The 17,773-nt window shown below is 48.5% G+C and overlaps 1 protein-coding gene across 9 annotated transcripts in view; it reads left to right on the forward strand.

The window, feature by feature from the left end:
* Positions 1 to 11,249: 11,249 nt before the first annotated feature.
* CLIP1 (CAP-Gly domain containing linker protein 1) overlaps positions 11,250 to 17,773 on the forward strand; it is an 88,318-nt gene continuing 81,794 nt past the window's right edge. For 4 of the 9 annotated variants that reach the window (XM_037051995.1, XM_037051996.1, XM_037051997.1 and 1 more), the window contains exon 1: positions 11,255 to 11,402. The gene's annotated coding sequence lies outside the window, so the exon portion shown is untranslated. Of the gene's footprint in view, positions 11,403 to 17,773 lie in introns of all 9 variants that reach the window. The other 5 variants (XM_037051989.1, XM_037051994.1, XM_037051992.1 and 2 more) reach the window with 2 other exon arrangements.

The raw sequence follows: 17,773 nt of genomic DNA on the forward strand, positions 1-17,773 counted from the left end.
TACTATGAGGTTTGAATTTTATGAGGGAACACAATTGAAAGATTTCCCCGGGGCAGTGTACTCCCTGAAAACATCCCAGAGGTGTTTCAGAAAGAGAAACCCAGCAGCAGAGCGCAGGGTGATGGGGAGGAAGGAGACATTTTGTAGGCGGAAGGCCAGGAAAATGGGAAGGAGTTGCCTTCTGAAGGGGCCCCATGTATAAGATTTCTTCTGCCCCTGTTTTTGAGGATGGTGCGGAGTGCAGGGTGGAGGAATGAGGTGCGTTTGGACTTGAGCATGCCCTGGCAGGTCTCCGGGGTGGGTAGGTGAGGTCATAACCAAACCCTTGCACTTCAGGATTGGGGTGGGGACCTCAGGGGTGGGGACCAGTTTCTAAAGTTTGCCTTGGGTTGAAAGGGATGTGGAGGCTGCGATACACAGGACGCTAAGACAAGGCCTGCTCTTTGTCACCTCCTTGAACAGGTGAGTGGAAAGGCCTACCAAAATACCAGATGGCTGATTTCTTCTTTTTAAAAAAGATTGCATTTCTCTAAGTGGTCAAAGATTTGGCCTACTTTGGCCCTGGCTGGTGTAGCTCAGTGGATAGAGCACGGGCCTGTGAAGCAACAGGTCGCTGGTTCGATTCCCAGTCAGGGCACATGCCTGGGTTGCAGGCCAGGTCCCCAGTGGGGGACACACGAGAGGCAACCACACATTGATGTTTCTCTCCCTCTCTTTCTCCTTCCCTTCCCCTCTCTCTAAACAAATAAATATAAAAAAATCTGGCCTACTTTGTACCAATGAGGTTTCTCCTGGTTCTATTCTTCAAGTTCTCTGCTGGAGTCATGTGGCCCTTCCGTCTCGCACGTCGTAGATTGCCACTAGAAGGTAAAACCAGCAAGGGTGCCGTGACAACCGTGAATTCCCAAGTGGCTTCTCACGCCAGGACCCCTGCCCACACAACCTGGGTTTTCCTTAAGCACTGAGGAGAATTTGTTTTCCTTTAATGTATTTATTTGACTTAATGGTATGAATTTACTTTTCAATGTTTAGGAGTAAATTATTTTGTTAAAATATTTATAGTTTTCAGTTACAGCGGTGTTACTATATTCTTAATAAATTGGAAGTCTCAAGACAAGTATGCTTTGTAATGAACCAGCAATCCAGGCAAAATGCTGCAATATTGTGGTGTGGAGGGGTTGGGGCAGGCGGGTGACAGCCGTCCTCCCCCAAACTCAAAAAAGAGGATTTGGGGGGAGGTCTTTAAAAGAAATAACTCCGTTAGTGGGGTGGGGAGAATGAGGCTACACAATGAAAACGAAAGCACTTTCCTGACATTGTTGTGCAGCGCATCTTTGTGATACACGCTTGGATTTCGAAACAGTGGGTTTTATAACTCAGAGATCAGCCTGTCTGTGAAAGTCACATCCCATGCCCTTCCATCAGCCGCTGCCAAACGTCTAGGCATTAGAGCCCACTTTTACTGCATTTTCGTTAGCAGTGAAATTACCCCTTCTTATAACCACTTACAGAGTAAATGAAGATACTTCATCTTAACTCTGTTAAGAGGCTTTGTTTAAAATGCTCATATTTTAAATTGTAAGCAGAAGGAGTAACAAAGTCATGCATTTGACAGAAAATAACCCATAGGAAGGAAGCCCATGCCATTTCTTTAATTTATTTTCTCGCCAGTCTGTTTTCTGAACCTAAAACATTATTCTTTTCCCCCAAAATGGGAATTTTTGGTTCTGATATAAATGTAATACCTATTTGTTTTATAACGGCAAAAGTCCTTTATATGTATAATCAAAAGTTTCAGTTCCCATTATTCATTGTTCACAGTTTGGTGTAACTTTTCCTGAGCAAATGCTAAGATTTTTTTTTTTTAGTATTTTTCTATAGGTGAGTCTTACTAGTGTGTTTTTTCCCCAAAGATTTAATTTCTTTTTTAGAGAGAGGGGAAGAGAGGGAGAGAAAAAACATCAATGTGTGGTTGCCTCTCGCACGCCCCCTACTGAGGGCCTCGATGCAACCCAGGCATGTGCCCTGACAAGGAATTGAACCAGCGACCCTTTGGTTCACAGGCCAACATTCAATCCACTGAGCCACACCAGCCAGGTAGTCTTACAAGTGTGTTTTAACAAAAGTGAGGTTATGCCACACTTTCCTCGCCAGCCAGGATTGGAAATTTTTAAAAAAGATTTTATTTATTTTTTGAGAGAGGGAAACATCAATGTGTGGTTGAAATCTATTATTCTTAGTGGCTTGCGTAACAGCACACACTATTTTGTTCAGTATTGTTTACAATATGTTGTTACTTCTGCAGTGAACTTTTAGAAAGGTAAATCTCTGAATGTTGGTGGAAATATCTGTATAGGATGTGTTCCCAGACTATTGGGTCGAATATCGTATGCTTATTGGCAATTTTTGTTTCTCCTGTGGCTTGTCTTTATATCCTTGCTCATTGTTCTTTTGGTTTATTTAATGACACTTAGGAATTCTCTATTAAAAATATATATATTCCATTACGTACACTGCAAAACTATGTTTGTGATTTGTCCCGTATTTTTTACTTGTTTACGGCACCTTTTGCACCACGGAAGTGTCAAATGGCCTCACGTCAAGTCTTTGAACTGTTGTTTATGAATTGGCAATTTTGGTGTGATGGTATATTTACAAAATAATTTTTGTTTTGCAAATTCACCATCTGATATCCACTGATGTGGTTACTGATGGAAACTGGTGTTGAAAATGTACTTCCTCCTCAGGATTTAAATGAGGTTATTAGTAAGGCGTTGCTCCCCTTGCAGCTCTCATCATTAACATTCGTGTGGGTGGTTTTGCTAATAATTACTGTCCAAATTCAGTTCACTATCCCCTAACTTATCACTATATTTTAGATTTTCTTTGAATAAACTGGAAAGACAATGACTGTTTTTCCTTTCATTGGATTTTTTTAAACATATAGATTAATGGGGGAAAAATCTAGAAAGAATGACTGTGACAGAAATGCCAAAAAATGTTTAACCTAAGAAAATGGATCATGCGAAAAAAAAGTTATGATTCTGATTTTTTTCTTTTGAGAACTTTTATAAGAGTTTATTTGAGCCAAAACTGACAACAATTGCCAGGAAGCAAGCTCTCAAATGCTCTGATCCTAATCTTTTCATTATTATGTCTGCGGTGATGGGAAATTCTAACACATCGCAAATTCTAGATGTCAGAAACGCATTTTCTAAACCAAATGGACTCTCAACAGGCTGACGACACTTGGAATGTTTCTAATACAAGGACTTTACTGAAAACGCAGGCTGTGAACCCTGACTCAGCCTTCCGCCCCTCAAGGTCGAGTGTCCGTAGGGGTGATGTCACGAGGGAGCGAATCCCCAGTGCTTACAGTGCTGGTGGGAGGCCTGCTCGTTAGCCATAACTGAGGAATGACACATGAAATGACATGAGACCGATGGGACAGGCTGTGGGGTTGAGCCCAGGGCGCATTTCTCACGGGCCTTGAACGCATTTCCTTCTGTTCTTCTCCCCCCGCCCCCCCGCCTGCCTGTGCCGGTCATTGACGCTCCAGACAGGTTCCTGTTCTGTCTGTCGTATTGGTCCAGACTGAACTTTTTATATGTGCACATATGGAAGGGTACCGAGGCCGTGTGCTAGCCGGGTGGCTGGGAGCTAGTAACGGTTTCCTGGAGAGTCAGCGGCCAGGACACGCAGAGCAGGCCTGTGGTGTGAGCAGAACGTGTTGCCTGTCATTTAGAAGTGACAGAAATGTCTGAGTGTCTCTGAATTCTGCCCAAAGGTCTGGGGACTCGGCAGTAAGAACTCGCCCGAGGGCTTCCCAGGATGGCCCTTCGATGACAGCGAGCAGAGAGGGGTTCCCTCGTGAGGCCTGCTGGGGCATTTTCTCTGGCTGCTTCCTCACTAGAACCCCTTGCCCCTTGAGAACCAGCTGTCCTGATCCCCTTCAAGTCCACGCTTAAATCTCACCTCCTCGGTGACCCCGCCTTGACCACCTGATGTAAACCTCTCCACACACAACACTCACGCACCACCCAGTCACTCCCCCTCTCCCTGGAGCTACACTTTCCCGGGTAGCACTTTCTACTCTCTGTTACATAGTTACTTTGCTGCCTTTCCCAGCTAGAATTTAAGTTCCACAGAGCAGGGATTTCTTTATCCACTGATAATACGGTGAGTCAGGAAGACCAGCTCGGACGCAGGGGGCGGGGAAAGAGCGTCCGCCTCTTTGGATGAGCTACAAAATACTGTGGCAGTTTTTTAAAAAATCCATTGTGTATGTTTCAAGCAATTGATTATGTCTCCAGTTCTGAAAGGACTGTCACGTATCATGGAATCCCATGATGTGGCCCGTACAGCCTAGCAAGCATGAGTGTTACCACGCTTTCACGTGCTTTTGAAACTCACCTACTTTTAAAAATATTTGAGGTTTAAACTAGGTACCTTCCAGAATAGGAAAAATATACGTGGAACAAGGGAGTGTTTCAAATCAGGAACTGCCGGGGTAACAATGCCAAACAAGCCAACCTAGTTCAAGTGCACAAAAGTTGGAGCTCTCTCCTCATCCATTGGCCTGTAGTAGCAGATTTGCTCTTCCGAGGAACTGTTTGTTTTGTGAGTGGCCCAAAGTACCACATTCAGGGTTTAAAGTCATGTTTTTGTGTCACGTGGTTGTTGATAGCTAATAGACATCCAGCAGTTGGATAAAATTCAGAGCTGACGCAAACTGAATCCCATCCAGGCGAGTAAGACCTCGTCAGCCTGGAAGTGGCACCTCCCCCCAAAAGCAAATCAAAATTGACAAAGCATTAACCAGTGACGCACATTTTCTGAAGAATTTGGAGTAAAAGGCAACATAGAGTAAAACAATATAATTTCTCAGCAGTCATTTCTATGTTCTTCATAAAATTCCTTTTTTAGCCAGTCTATTAGCCTTCGAATATTTATTTTATTGTTCTAAGTAATTCTATTTTGGTGCTTATCAAATATTTGTCACCAGGTAAATAGGTCTCTTCCCAGGAGAGGCTTTCTGTCCTTTCAGTCTTTCTGTTCTGCCACTGCGGCCTCTTGGCTTTTGTCTCATTACCTCAAGTTAACAAAATGGCTGCTTTGGCTCCGGCTGTCATATCTGTGTCTGTCTCCATCTATCAGAGAAGGAAAAGCTTTCCCAGAAGCGCTTCTCACCAACTTTTCTAGGAAAAGGCTAAGTGAGCCTAAGTTACTGGGCACATGGCCACGTCAGATATAATTGAGGTTTGTTAGGCAGAAGGAGAGAAGGCTCTTGGGGAGGCAGTCAGCAGCGTCGGTCACAGCTGAGGTCTTCATGGGCGGCTGTCCTGCTTCCTTCCTGGCCGAGTGTTTGTTTTTCTGGCACCTGGCCCTGACACAAGCTCTTTCTCTGCTCACTCAGGACTCGGTGCCTCCTCCTGCTGACTCAGCCTTCCCTCCCTCCACTCACTGGCACAGCCGGCACTGCCACAGTCTGTGTCACAGCGCTGCTACCGTGGGTCCCACACAAAGCTCTCAGTCAGCCTTTCACGCCTCCTACAGTGCAAGGGAGGCCCTGAAGCGCAAAAGGGATCTTCCTTATGCCGACCTTCCCACCCATCTTAACAATGCTGGGTGGAGCTGTCCTCCTGCCGGAGGGTTTTCTCCAGACTCTGGAATGTGGAGCGGGGACCAGGGCGAGGGCTGGGTTCTGAGAGCCGCTCCCTCCCCTGCCCCAGATCTCAGCCTGTGGCTCTGCCTTCCTCAATTCCAGAAAGTATAACATCTCCTCTTATTTCTTCCATCTGGAAATGGGTCTTTAGAAAAATTGTTTTTTGCAGATTTTATTTACAGAGAGGGGAAGGGAGGGAGAGCAACATGAACATGTGAGAGAAATATTCATCGGTTGCCTATCGCACGTCGCCAACTGGGGACTGGGCTGCAACCCTTGTGCCCTGACTGGGAATCGAGCTGGTGACCTTTGGGTTCACAGGTCGGCCCTCAGTCTACTGAGCCACACCAGCCAAGGCTCCTGATTGTATTTATTTAATTTTAGAGAGAGGGGAAGGGAGAAAGAAAGAGGGAGAGAAAACATCCATGTGTGGTTGCCTCTCATGCACCCCCTACTGGGGACCACAGTGCATCCCAGGCATGTGCCCTGACTGGGAATTGAACCAACAACCTTTTGGTTTGCAGGCCTGCTCTCAATCCACTGTTGTTTTTTTTTAATTTAATTTATTTATCTTTAGAGGGGAAGGAGAGAGGGAGAGAAATATCAATGTATGGTTGCCTTTTGTGTGTCCCCTGCTGGGAGCTGGCCTGCAACCCAGGCATGTGCCCTGACTGGGAATCAAACCGCAATCATCTGATTCGAAAGCTTGTGCTCAATCCACTGAGCTACACCAGCCAGTGCTCAATCCACTTGTTAATAAGCCTTTCTCATTTGACAGTGCTGGAATACCAAGGCATTTTCTTTCTCTGCAACATTCTATTCTGGGTTGCACAACATGGTGGATGTAATTAATTAATTAATTAATTAATATATGCTTAAAATGGCAAATTGTATATTATATATTTTACCCCTATTTTTTAAAATTAATAATTTAATATGCTGAAAACCATCGAATTGTACACTTTAACAGGTGTATTATAGGGTGTGTAAATTACATCTTAATAAAGCTGTTGCCCTGGCTGCTGTAGGTCAGTGGATTGAGCACAGGGCTGTGAAGCAAAGGGTCGCTGGTTCGATTCCCAGTCAGGGCACATGCCTGGGTTGCAGGCCATGTCCCCATTAAGGGACACATGAGAGGCAACCACACATTGATGTTTCTTTCCCACTCTTTCTCCTTCCCTTCTCCTCTCTCTAAAAATAAATAAATAAATAAAGTTTTTTTAAAAGCCTGAGTATTAATTCCTTCTTTTTCTTTGCTCTTCTTGGGTAACAACCCTACTTCACTCTCTCCCCAACCTTCCAGTCACAACAATGGATTGTTCAGGGTCAAGGTCAGGTGTGAGGAAAGCCGAGAAGAAAAGAGCATAATATTTTGCTTAAAGTAAATATTTTCACTAAGCATTTATGAAGATATCTCTACCTTGCTTACTAAAGAAAAAACAAAACACACTGACTGGTGTGGCTCAGTGGGTTGAGCATCGTCCTGCAAGACTGAAAGGTCACCGGTCCAATTCCCCTTCAGGGCACATGCCTAGGTTGTGGACCAGATCCCTGGTTGGGGGCATGGGAGAGGCAACCAATGAAAAATTAAATTACTTTTGATTTAAAGAGTATTCTTGTTATGACAGCTTTTGTTTCGTGTTTTATTTTAAAAAGCTCTGTAAATCCTTACGTCTTATAGCAGTTTACACAGTACTCTCCAGCCAGTTTCATACTGTTCACCAACCTCAAGTCCTACACTCCTTTTCAAAACCACAGCAACGGCCCTGGCTGGTGTAGCTCAGAGGATTGAGTGTGGGCTGTAAACCAAAGGATCACCGGTTCGAGCCCCAGTCAGGGCACATGCCTGGGTTGCAGGCCAGACCCCGAGTGGGGGCCACGTGGGAGGCAACCACACACTGATGTTTCTGTCTCTCTTTCTCCCTCCCTTCCCCTCTTTCTAAAAATAAATAAATAAAATCTTAAAACAAAACAAAACTAGAGCAATGAATGAGTCAACAATCCTTGCTCCCTTGCAGCTTCCATCCTAGTAGGGGTGGAGTGAGACAGGCGATAATAACAAACCCGCAGAAAAGCAGCAGAGGTTGTAGTTACTGCCCAAGAGCTGTGTGCGGACAAACCACGAACACCTGCCGCGTTGCAGAGAAAATCCCCTACTCATTTTGTCTGAGGATCTTAACTACCTTATACCATTAAAAAAAGATCAAAGTAGCCCTGGCTGGTGTGGCTCAGTGGGCCTGCGAACCACCTGCGAACCACACGATTGCGGTTCGATTCCCAGTCAGGGCACATGCCTGGGTTGCAGGCCAGTTCCCAGCAGGGGACTCACAAGAGGCAACCATACATTGATATTTCCCTCCCTCTCTCCTTCCCTTCCCCTCTAAAGATAAATAAATAAAATCTTCAAAAAAAATCAAAGTAATGCATGCACAACATTTTAATTTTTTTTAAGATTTTATTTACTTTTAGAGAGAGGGAAAGGGAGGGATAAAGAGGGAGAGAAGCATCAATGCGAGAGAGGTGGTACATCAATCAGCTGCTTCTCACACTCCCCCAACTGGCCTGCAACCCGGGCATGTGCCCTGACTGGGAATCGAACCTGTGACCCTTTGGTTTGCTGGATGATGCCCACCCCACTGAGTCACACTGTTGGGGGCCGCTCTGCCTGGATTCAGGAACTGTTAACTACCCTCCCTGGCTAAGGCTAAGCGAGTGACCTCCGGACTGTGAGCCACAGGAGACAAAAGCTTGTCTCTGGTAGCAAACGCTGCCTCAGTTTCCTCTCGCTGTCCCCAAAGCATGGTTGGAAGTCAATGATGGGTAAGACTCCTCACAGAGAGAGGGACAACCTAAGCCAGACTCGATCACTTGGGAGGCCATCATGGAAGGACTCCAGGGCCTGTGACAAAGAGGGAGCAATGGACCCTTGCCCCTGGCTATGTGACATAGTCTGAGTCCCCAAGTCCTCTCGGAGAAGTACTTCCTGGCTCTAATCCACTTAAGCCTGAAAACCTGACGGGGAGGGGTGCAGCTCCTTGCCTTGCTAGAGTGGTATCTGGGGAGAAATCTGGCATAAGAAAGAATTCCTAAAAATCCTGTGAATCCTGCTTCGCTAAGAGTGTTTTCATTTATATAAGGGTCTGAGCAGGAAATGAGTATGTCTCCCAAAGTTTCTGCAACCCCCTTTCCTGACAGACACTGACTCGGACTAAGCCCTCAGATTTCTTGGAAATGTTATCTACTGTTTGATCCTTGCTGTCCTGTATTCCTATGTACTACAACCCAACAAAAGCCCCTGGAGGAAGGAGCTCGAGGCATTTTTCCTCTGAGAAACTGGCCACCTCTCCTCCCCAAGCAGATCATGTCTTGGTAGTGTTTACTTTCACCAATGGCGCACGGGGCGACTTGAGGGCAAAGTTGCCCCCGCACCACACCAGTCAGGATCATGCACATAATTTTTAAAAATTAAGTATATCAAGCCCTGGCTGGTGTAGCTCAGTGGATTGAGCACGGGCCTGCGAACCAGAGGATCACAGTTTGATTCCCAGTCAGGGCACATGCCTGGGTTGCAGGCCAGTTCCTCGTTCCCGGCAGGGCACGAATGAGAGGCAACCATACATTCATATTTTTCTCTCTCTCTCTCCTTCCCTTCCCCTCTAAGATAAATAAATAAAATCTTTTAAAAAATTAAGTATATCAGGATTTATAATGAAAAGCATCATTGTTCTGTCCCCTACCCCTTTCCCCAGAGACCACTAGTTTTTTTGCTTTTTGCTCTTCTGGTGGTTAACTTCCATATCTGTAAAAATATAATTATATTGTTATTTATCTATCATTTGGAGATGTTATCTATTGATCTCTTGTTTTGACTAAATCACCTCTCTCCCTCAACCGTTCTACCACTCTGCAGTTAGCCCTGTTGGTTACATTAATAACACGATTAAACCTTTATTTTTGTTCCGGAAAGATGAAACAACAGGTATTTACCCACTTTCCCACTGTGTAGAATGAATTTTGGGAACTCCCACCTGCCTCGCTTCTGCCACTTCCCTCCATTCTCCCGAGTTTGGCCCAGGCCACTTTAACCCGAACACTGGCACCCCTGTGGGGCTGGAACAAATAAATGCCCCCGTAGTAGTGTCGGGGGTCGGCCTTGATCACCAAATTTAAGGAGGCACCAAAAATAGTGTTTTCGTGCAATATTTAAAAAAATCAAAATTAATGCCAAAAAAAATCCGTGAGGCACAAAATCTTCGCATTGGAAAATAAAGGCGGGTGCGGCAGAACGCGTAGAGCAGAAGAGAAATACACAGACTTGTGGACAGCCGCACCCAGCCTTCGTTAGCAGCGGCCCTTGCCTCACTCCACGTACCTGTGACTATTACACAGGTTGCCAGATCAGCGCTGGGAAGTGTTCGGGTGCGGCAGGGGGTGTGCCTTTCAGTTGAGGATACTGGATTTTCAAGGGTGCCACCATCCCTTTGACCTCGGAGTTGGCAAACCAGGGCGATGTTGAATCAGGAAATAGCATTTTTGTGATTTAAAAACGCGGATCGAGGGGAGGGGGGGTTCCCAGATCAATTCACTTTGTGCAGAATTTCGTTGCCTTTCCACTGTAAGTTCCCTCCCCCTGCTCTGTGCCTGCCTGTTGGTCCAGGCAGCAGCGTGCTTTGAATAAAGGTCAGCAAATGGGTCACTGTCCCGATTATTCTTTTACACGGCAGCAGGAGGAAGCCGGGCTCCCTTATCTGCCACTGAGTCGCTGCAAAATCCTGGGCTTCCCCGACAGCTGCAGATCCCTCCCAGAAGCTGCAAAGCTTCTGGGGTTGCCATGGTCCATGGGAGTGAAATGCTGGCCGCCCCTACTGCACCAGCCCGGAGCTGGCTGTCGCTGTCACCCCTCCAGCCCCTTTCAAAAGCTTTTAAAAGAGATCAAGGGCGAGGGAGGGTGGGGGAACTGGACGTTAACCAGGGCTTCCGTCCAAGCGGCTGGGGCGAATAAAAGAGGCCTTTCTCAAACTAACAGAGCAAGTGCTGGGCTCGGTTCAAGGGGTTTTTAGCCCTAGGTCTTTCCCGGTGCTTCCCAGGCTTCCTCTGCCGTGGGCAGCGCTTTCAACCTTTTCCCAGGGACTCCTCGCCCTGATCTCTCCCTGGAGGGCCCGAGGATGCCCCCTACCCGCAGCCTGCAGTGCGCAGCTCCTCTTAGCTTCTTTCAAAGGATTTCTCGTCCAGGTTCGGGAGGGACGAGGCGTGGGGGAGACTGAGGCGCAAACTGAGAGGCTGGGGTCCCGGCTGCCTGGAGCCGCGGGCTGTGCCTCGCTCCTCCCGGGCACACTGTCCCAAACGCGGAACTGCAAAGACGCGCCGCGCGGGCGCAGGCCCCTCGGGGGCCCTCGCAGCTCCCCCCCCCTCGGGTCCGCGGACGGCGGGCGCGGGCTCTGGGCTCGCCTACCCCGGGGCCACGGTGGGTGCAGACAAAGCCGCGGCGGCAGCTGGGGCTCGAGCGCGGGGCTCGGGGCGCTCGCCCGGCCGGGGGCGGGGCGAGCGGGGAGGAGCCGCCGCGGCGTCTTCTGCTGGCGGCGCGCGCCCGCCCGTCCCCGCGGCAGCGGCGGTGGCGGCGCGTCACGCTTTCCCCCTCCCCGCCCCGAGCGGACGAGCCGGGAGGCGGTGGCGGCTGCTGCGGCAGCGACGAGGTGCAGGTGCCGGCGGCCGGCGACGACGGAGGCGGCGGCCGGCGGTGAGCGGGGCCCTCTCCCTTCCCCGCGCCCTCTCCCCCTCCCTCCCGCCATGCCGGGCCCGCGCCGGTCCGCCGGGCGCCCGGAGTGGGGCCGAGCCCCGCGCCGGGCCGCCCCGGAGGGGGACCCGGGAGCCCCGGGGGGATAGCCGTGGAGGCCAGCGGTGCCCGGGACGCTCCCCGGGAGCGCCGGAAAGTGGCCGGCCCAGTGAGCGAGGCGCCCGGCCTTCCCTACCTCCGCCCGCCTCAAGATGGAGCTTGGACTCCTTGCCCTGCGCCGCCCCAGGCGCCGCATGCTGCGGGCGCGGGGCTCCGCTCCGCTCGGCCCTGGGGGGTCTGCGCGGGGCCGGACCTGTTGCCCCCGGGCGCTGCTGCGGCCGCCCGGTCGCCCGAGCGTTCCCCAGGCCCTCGGCCCCGGTGCCTGCGAGCCGGAGCGGAGGGCGCCCTGGCGTGGCCTCCCTGGCGGGCGCCGGCCGGCGGTATGGCCCGGGCCTGACTGTTGGTGGCTTTGTCCCCGCACCCCACTCCCCGTGGGCCTGTGATTCTTGGAGGTGGATGATAAGAGGTGACAAGCATTTCTGAAATAACACCGCTGCTGTGTAACCCGAACCTAGTGCCTGGGCAGGGGATTGGCTCGGAAGACAGATGACACTTGTTCCGGGGTTATTTTAAAAGCAGAGCCTTCCGAGTCCTCTCCTGGGGGGAGGGGGGGCGGTGCTTGGCTTCAAAAACCTGGTTTGGGTTGGGGGATTAAATCCCGAGCTTGACTGTCCTCTTCCTGTGGCTTTTCCATCTGGCCGGGACTGAGCGCCACCCCTCCTCCCGCCGCAGCCCCACCTCTTGGGCCGGAAGAAATTATACGTTAAGTCTGCAGCCCTTCTAGATACCTGTTTTTAGCAAAACTTGGGGACCAATTACCGTACATAGAAACGAGGGTGGGAAAATGCTTTTTTTTTTTTATTGGTTCAGCGTCGCCTTGCTGTTGTAGGTTAGGACAGTGCCTGCCAGCGAGACCTCAGTGAGGACCGTATTGCTGCCGCGGTTCAGGTTGTCGTTCCGGTTTTATTATTATTATTGTTACTTAGAGTGTCCATAAGTCCAGAGACCAGTCTTTGACTTTGGGTTTTTTTAAAAATTGACGAGAGAGAGGGGGAGAGAGAGAGAGAGAGATGGAAGCATCGATTTGCTGTCCTACTTATCTGTGCTGTGCATTTATCCTTGCCAGTGCCCCGACCGGGGATGGAACCTGCAACCTTGGTGTGTGTCTAAACGAGGCTCTTAACCAAATGAACTACCCAGCCAGGGCTGCCTGTGGCTTTTCTTAAACATTTTTTTCAGTTACACTTGACATTCAATATTATAGTCTTTGACTTTGGCTTTTAATGATAACCTTTTGCAAAAATCCTCAGGTATGTTGCTCCCCATCCTGAGGGCCTTTTTTTTCCCTCTGAAAATAACAATTACCATTTATTGAGGGCTTCTTGTGGTCAAGCCCTGGGCGAGTCTTTCATGTGTTTGATCTCACTCATTCTAACCCAGTGGGGGGCCCCTCATTATCCCCATTTTATAGAGAAGGCTTAGGAGGGGGAAGCACCTTACCCAGGGTCACACCAGGAGCAAGTGGTGGTGTCAGGACTTGAGCTCAGGAGTTCTGACTCCAGGGGCTTAATAATTAAATGCGTATAGTGAGTCTCTAGTGAGGAGGGAGGCTGGGAGGGAGGCTGGCCGTAATTAAGTAAAGCAGTGGGTGAATGCGTGGCCAGGGGCTGGTGCTGAGTTTTTAAGGTTCAGAGAAAGAAGTGCGTCTCTGGCTTCCCACTAGGCCTGGTTCAAAAAACAAACCCAAACCCTAAAGCCTAGAAGTGGGTTGGAACCTGTAAGTCTGGGTCTGAAGACGAAGCTCTCACCCTTCCCTACTTTCAGCAGTTGCTTGAGTGCCTGGTGCGCCCCAGCACAACGTCAGCTGCTCTGGGTTCTAGAAATGTAGGGTTTGGTATGTTTATTTACATTTAAATATATATATATATTTTTAGCCAGAGTCTAGCATTGAGTCTGTTGCATCCTGTGTGATCCACATGTGTGTGTGCACTTGACTCAGTCATGTTTGACTCTCGCTTATTTATTTTAAAATATCTTTTTTAAAAAGATTTTATTTATTTATCTCTAGAGGGGAAGGGAAGGAGAGAGGGAGAGAAATATCAATGTATGGTTGCCTCTCACGAGTCTCCTGCTGGGAACTGGCCTGCAACCCAGGCATGTACCCTGACTGGGAATCAAACCACGATCGTGTGGTTCGCAGGCCCGCGCTCAACCACTGAGCTACACCAGCCACAGCCTGACTCTCGCTTATTTAAAAATTGGTTTGAGATGGACAGAGAGAGACCTCAATTTGTTGTCCCACTTACTGATGCATTCTTTGGTTGGTTCTTGCGCGTTGGATCAACCCTCAACCTTGGCGAATGGGCACGATGCTCCAACCAGCTGAGCTACCTGACCAGGGCTGATTCCTGCTTTTTATTTTTTATTTTTTATTTTTTTTTAAATATTTTATTTATTTATCTTTAGAGGGGAAGGGAAGGAGAGAGGAAGGAAATATCAATGTATGGTTGCTTCTCGTGCATCCCCTGCAGGGAACTGGCTCCTGCCGGAAACTGGCCTGCAACCCAAGCATGTGCCCTGACTGGGAATCGAACCGCGATCGTCTGGTTCACAGGCCCACGCTCAATCCACTGAGCTACACCAGCCAGGGCCTGATTCCTGCTTTTTAAATGCTGTGTCTGGGGGATTCCAAACTGAGCGGATGAGGGATGCGAGATGACTTGCTCCTCTGGTGCTCCGAACGAAGATGGGCACCTTGGAGTGAGTCGCATCCTGGAGTTCCTCAGTTGTTGCTGTGTTTCTGGTCTTCCGTGTGTGTGTGTGTGTGTGTGTGTGTGTGTGTGTCTCGGGTCCTTGCCACACATGTATTTCTCTTTATAATACCCTCTGCAGGATTTTGCAGAGCCCCAGGTGCTCAGTAAATATTTGTTACCTGGTTAGTTGAAAATATGTGGTCCACAAATTTCAAACTGGTTTTATAGGAGTCAAAGCTAAAGGAAAAAAAAAACAACAGAAGATAGTGTAGGAAAATTACTTAGTATTTGTTAATATTAAAGCCTGGTCTATACAGAGTTAAGTGACCACCTCATGTGTAACTTTACGTGTTAGCCACATTATCAGCTTCTTTAATCCCTTCCTTGTCCAGGTGAGAGGGGAGGTAGCTTGTCTTTTCCTGTGGGGAAACAGTGGGCGCTGGTCTTCGTTGCAAGCCTGTTGTTTGGGTTGAGGTGCTGTGGTTTGCCTGTCAGTGAGCCGGAATTAACTCTCTTTCATTCTTCACTCAACAAAATTTTATTGAGCCCCTACTGTGTGCCAGGTCAGGTGCCGTTCTGGGCGCAGGTGATAGAGCAGTGACTAAAACACAGACATCCCTGTTCTCTTGGAACTTCCCTTCAAGTAGGGGAGGCAGCGAATAAACACATTAATAAAACTGATAGTAGTGATACACAGTAAGAAATAAAAAACAGGGAAGGGGGAGTATTATGTTGTGGGGACAAGTTAGGGCAGTGGAAGTTTTAGGTAGGACAGTCAGAGGAGACCCTGCTGAGAATGTGGCTTTTGAGTAGAGATCTAGAGGAAGCAGGGGAGGGACTATAGAGCCTTTGCAAGTGCAAAGGTCCTGAGGTGGAGGTCTGGGAGGGGGCAGATCACATAAGGCCACACTGGTTGTGGTCCTAAACAGGGACTTACTAAAATACTGTACAATCCCGAAAGGTACAGAAATAATGCCATGTTGTTTGTGATTTTGATGAAAAAAGGGCTAATGATAGAGGAAGCGAGGCTCAGAGAAGTTTACTAACTTACTTAAAAGGCCACTCAGGCAGTGAGTATAGAGCTGGACATTGAACCCAAGTTTCTGTTACGTGACGTTGAGCAACGCGGGGAGTGTGCTGGCGACGGAGCCGGCCGTGGCTGGCAGAAAGGCCCGGCCCGAGCCTGCAGCTCGCCTCGCTCCTGGGCTGCACTGTTTGTGTGGAGGGTCTTGGCTCCTCCCTGGGGGCCTTGGGGCTGATATTTGCGTCTATCCCCTTTTCCTGGAATTGTGCTCCCAGCAGCAGAGCCTTCCTTTCTGGTCTCCAAAGTTCCCTGGTTCAGAAATGTGTGTTTAATAGAACCCTTTATGTTCGTCTCCAGGATCACCCTGCATGTGAATTTTTCAGATAGCCGTTTAGGGAGGCTTGAAAGTATTAGAGCGTCTTATATGTTTGTGATGTGGGTAGTGTGTTTTCCCCGTGTAGATGGAACTCAGAGAATCCATAGGCTCTAGATCGGCGTTTGAGTCCCGGCGCACTTCTGAGGGAAACCGTATTGACTGATGGCACCACACAAGAATTTCAAGTAAGAGCGACCTCTTCAGATTTCAGTCGGGGAGCAGAAGAGGCCCTTTCTTTCTCCCTTCCTTTCTTTCTTTTTTTTTTTTTTTTCTTTTGGTAGGTTGGCAGGCTTAATTAACCAACCTTGAGTTTGGCTAGGACATCTGGGTTAATATCCTGGCCCTGGCACGGAGGAATCTTGGCCACAGTTAGGAAAGGGCTTTTTTTCCCTCCTAATCTCCATCTGGCACCTCCAGGAGGACGGATTCCACTGGCACTCGCTCAATGGGCGGGTCTGTTTTTTAATCGTCTGTGTTGTTGTGGTTCGGCAACGAAAAATCTTTCAAGTACTCTTTGCGGACTGTTGGAGAAGGAGGAGCAGCCCCGTTCACAGGGTCCCTTGGGGAACCTTCTCCGGTATGTCTGTCCCCAGGGAGACGCGCTCTCATCTGCCTCTTCTCAGGAATCCCAGGGAGGCCAGAGAAGGGACCGTTTGCGGCCCTGGTGTTTCGTACGAGCGGGTCTAACACACTTCCGACTTGAATCAAGTGCATTAATATGCGTGTTCTCCCCTGCGCACGCCGATCTAAGAATAGCTTGGAGTCCATCCCAGTTTTAGCTCTGCCCATTTTTTACACTTAAAGTTGCCGAGTCCCCCATTTACTGTAGCATCTCTGAAGTCCGGGGCCTGAGCCTCCAGATGTTCAGGATGTGCCTGTCGCCCAGAATTCGGGTTTGATGTACAGAGGGTGTATAAAAGGAAGGCGCTTTAATGAGTTCTCCGCTCAGCCCGCCCCCATTCTACAAGTCCCTACTCAAGCATGCCCAGAAATACTTGGTGTATCTTTTTCCTTTCTCAGAAGAGGTAAGAGATGCTAGGGATATTTTCCTAAACATCTTTTCATCAAATCTTTCGACTTCCAGCATTCTCTCTTTAACTGATTTTCTCCATAGAATGATTTCTTACTGGACATCCTATGTTCTAATACCCCAGGCAGGAAGGAACCTATTTAAGACTTTTCTTTTCCAGGCTATAGAATAAATAAGCTTTATAGGCAGGGTAATTTTTTTTACAGCCTCTGTGAGAGAAAACTTTTACCACTAAGTTTCACACGTGGGTGACCAGAAAGAAGGCGTGTCTGGCCTGAAGCCGTATCGATCATTTTTGTTGTAAGGCACGAACGGCTCGGGCTGTTCCACTGAGAATCCAGTCGAATGGAGATTTCAGTTTTCCGGTGAAGTTACTATGCTTCTTCGAGGTCCTTGGGGTTTTTTTCTTCCTTATGTACTAGTTTTGCGATCTAAGTGGCCCTTACATTTTCATGACACATTTTATGATACGTGATTTAGTACGTAAGGCATAACTCACACGCACACAAAAACACAGAAAAAAGCAAATTATTCATAATTCTGTCCAGAGAAAATCATTTCAGCATTTTAGAGCATGTCTTTCAAGTCTTTTTTGTACTTTAAAAATACCCATTTGGATCTATATTTCTGTTTTAAGTCATTAAAAGTATAATATTTTCACTGGAAATACTCTCAGCAGACCAGCCTGGGGAATCAGAACTACTATTAAGAAGCTTGAAGCCCTGGCTGGTGTAGCTCAGTGGATTGAGCACAGGCCTGCGAACCAGAGGATCGCGGTTCGATTCCCAGTCAGGGCACATGCCTGGGTTGCAGGTCAGTTCCCTGCAGGCCAACTCCCAGCAGGGGACGCATGAAAGGCAACCATACATTGATGTTTCTCTTCCTCTCTCCTTCCCCTCTAAAGATAAATAAATAAATAAAATCTTTAAAAAAAAAAAAAAGAAGCTTGAGGTCCTGGATTTGCTTCCGGCTCAGCTTTGTGAGCCCCGAGGACCTGGGCAGGTTGCTTACCCTCTCGTTGGCTTCTCGCTTTGTTCCGTGGGGCTGACCCAGCCCTGTCCAGCTGGGTACTGATGGAAGGGACTCGGCCTT

The sequence above is a fragment of the Sturnira hondurensis genome, unplaced genomic scaffold (genome assembly GCF_014824575.4).
Source record: "Sturnira hondurensis isolate 20B ecotype Veracruz unplaced genomic scaffold, ASM1482457v3 Scaffold0007406, whole genome shotgun sequence".
NCBI classification, from domain to species: domain Eukaryota; kingdom Metazoa; phylum Chordata; class Mammalia; order Chiroptera; family Phyllostomidae; genus Sturnira; species Sturnira hondurensis.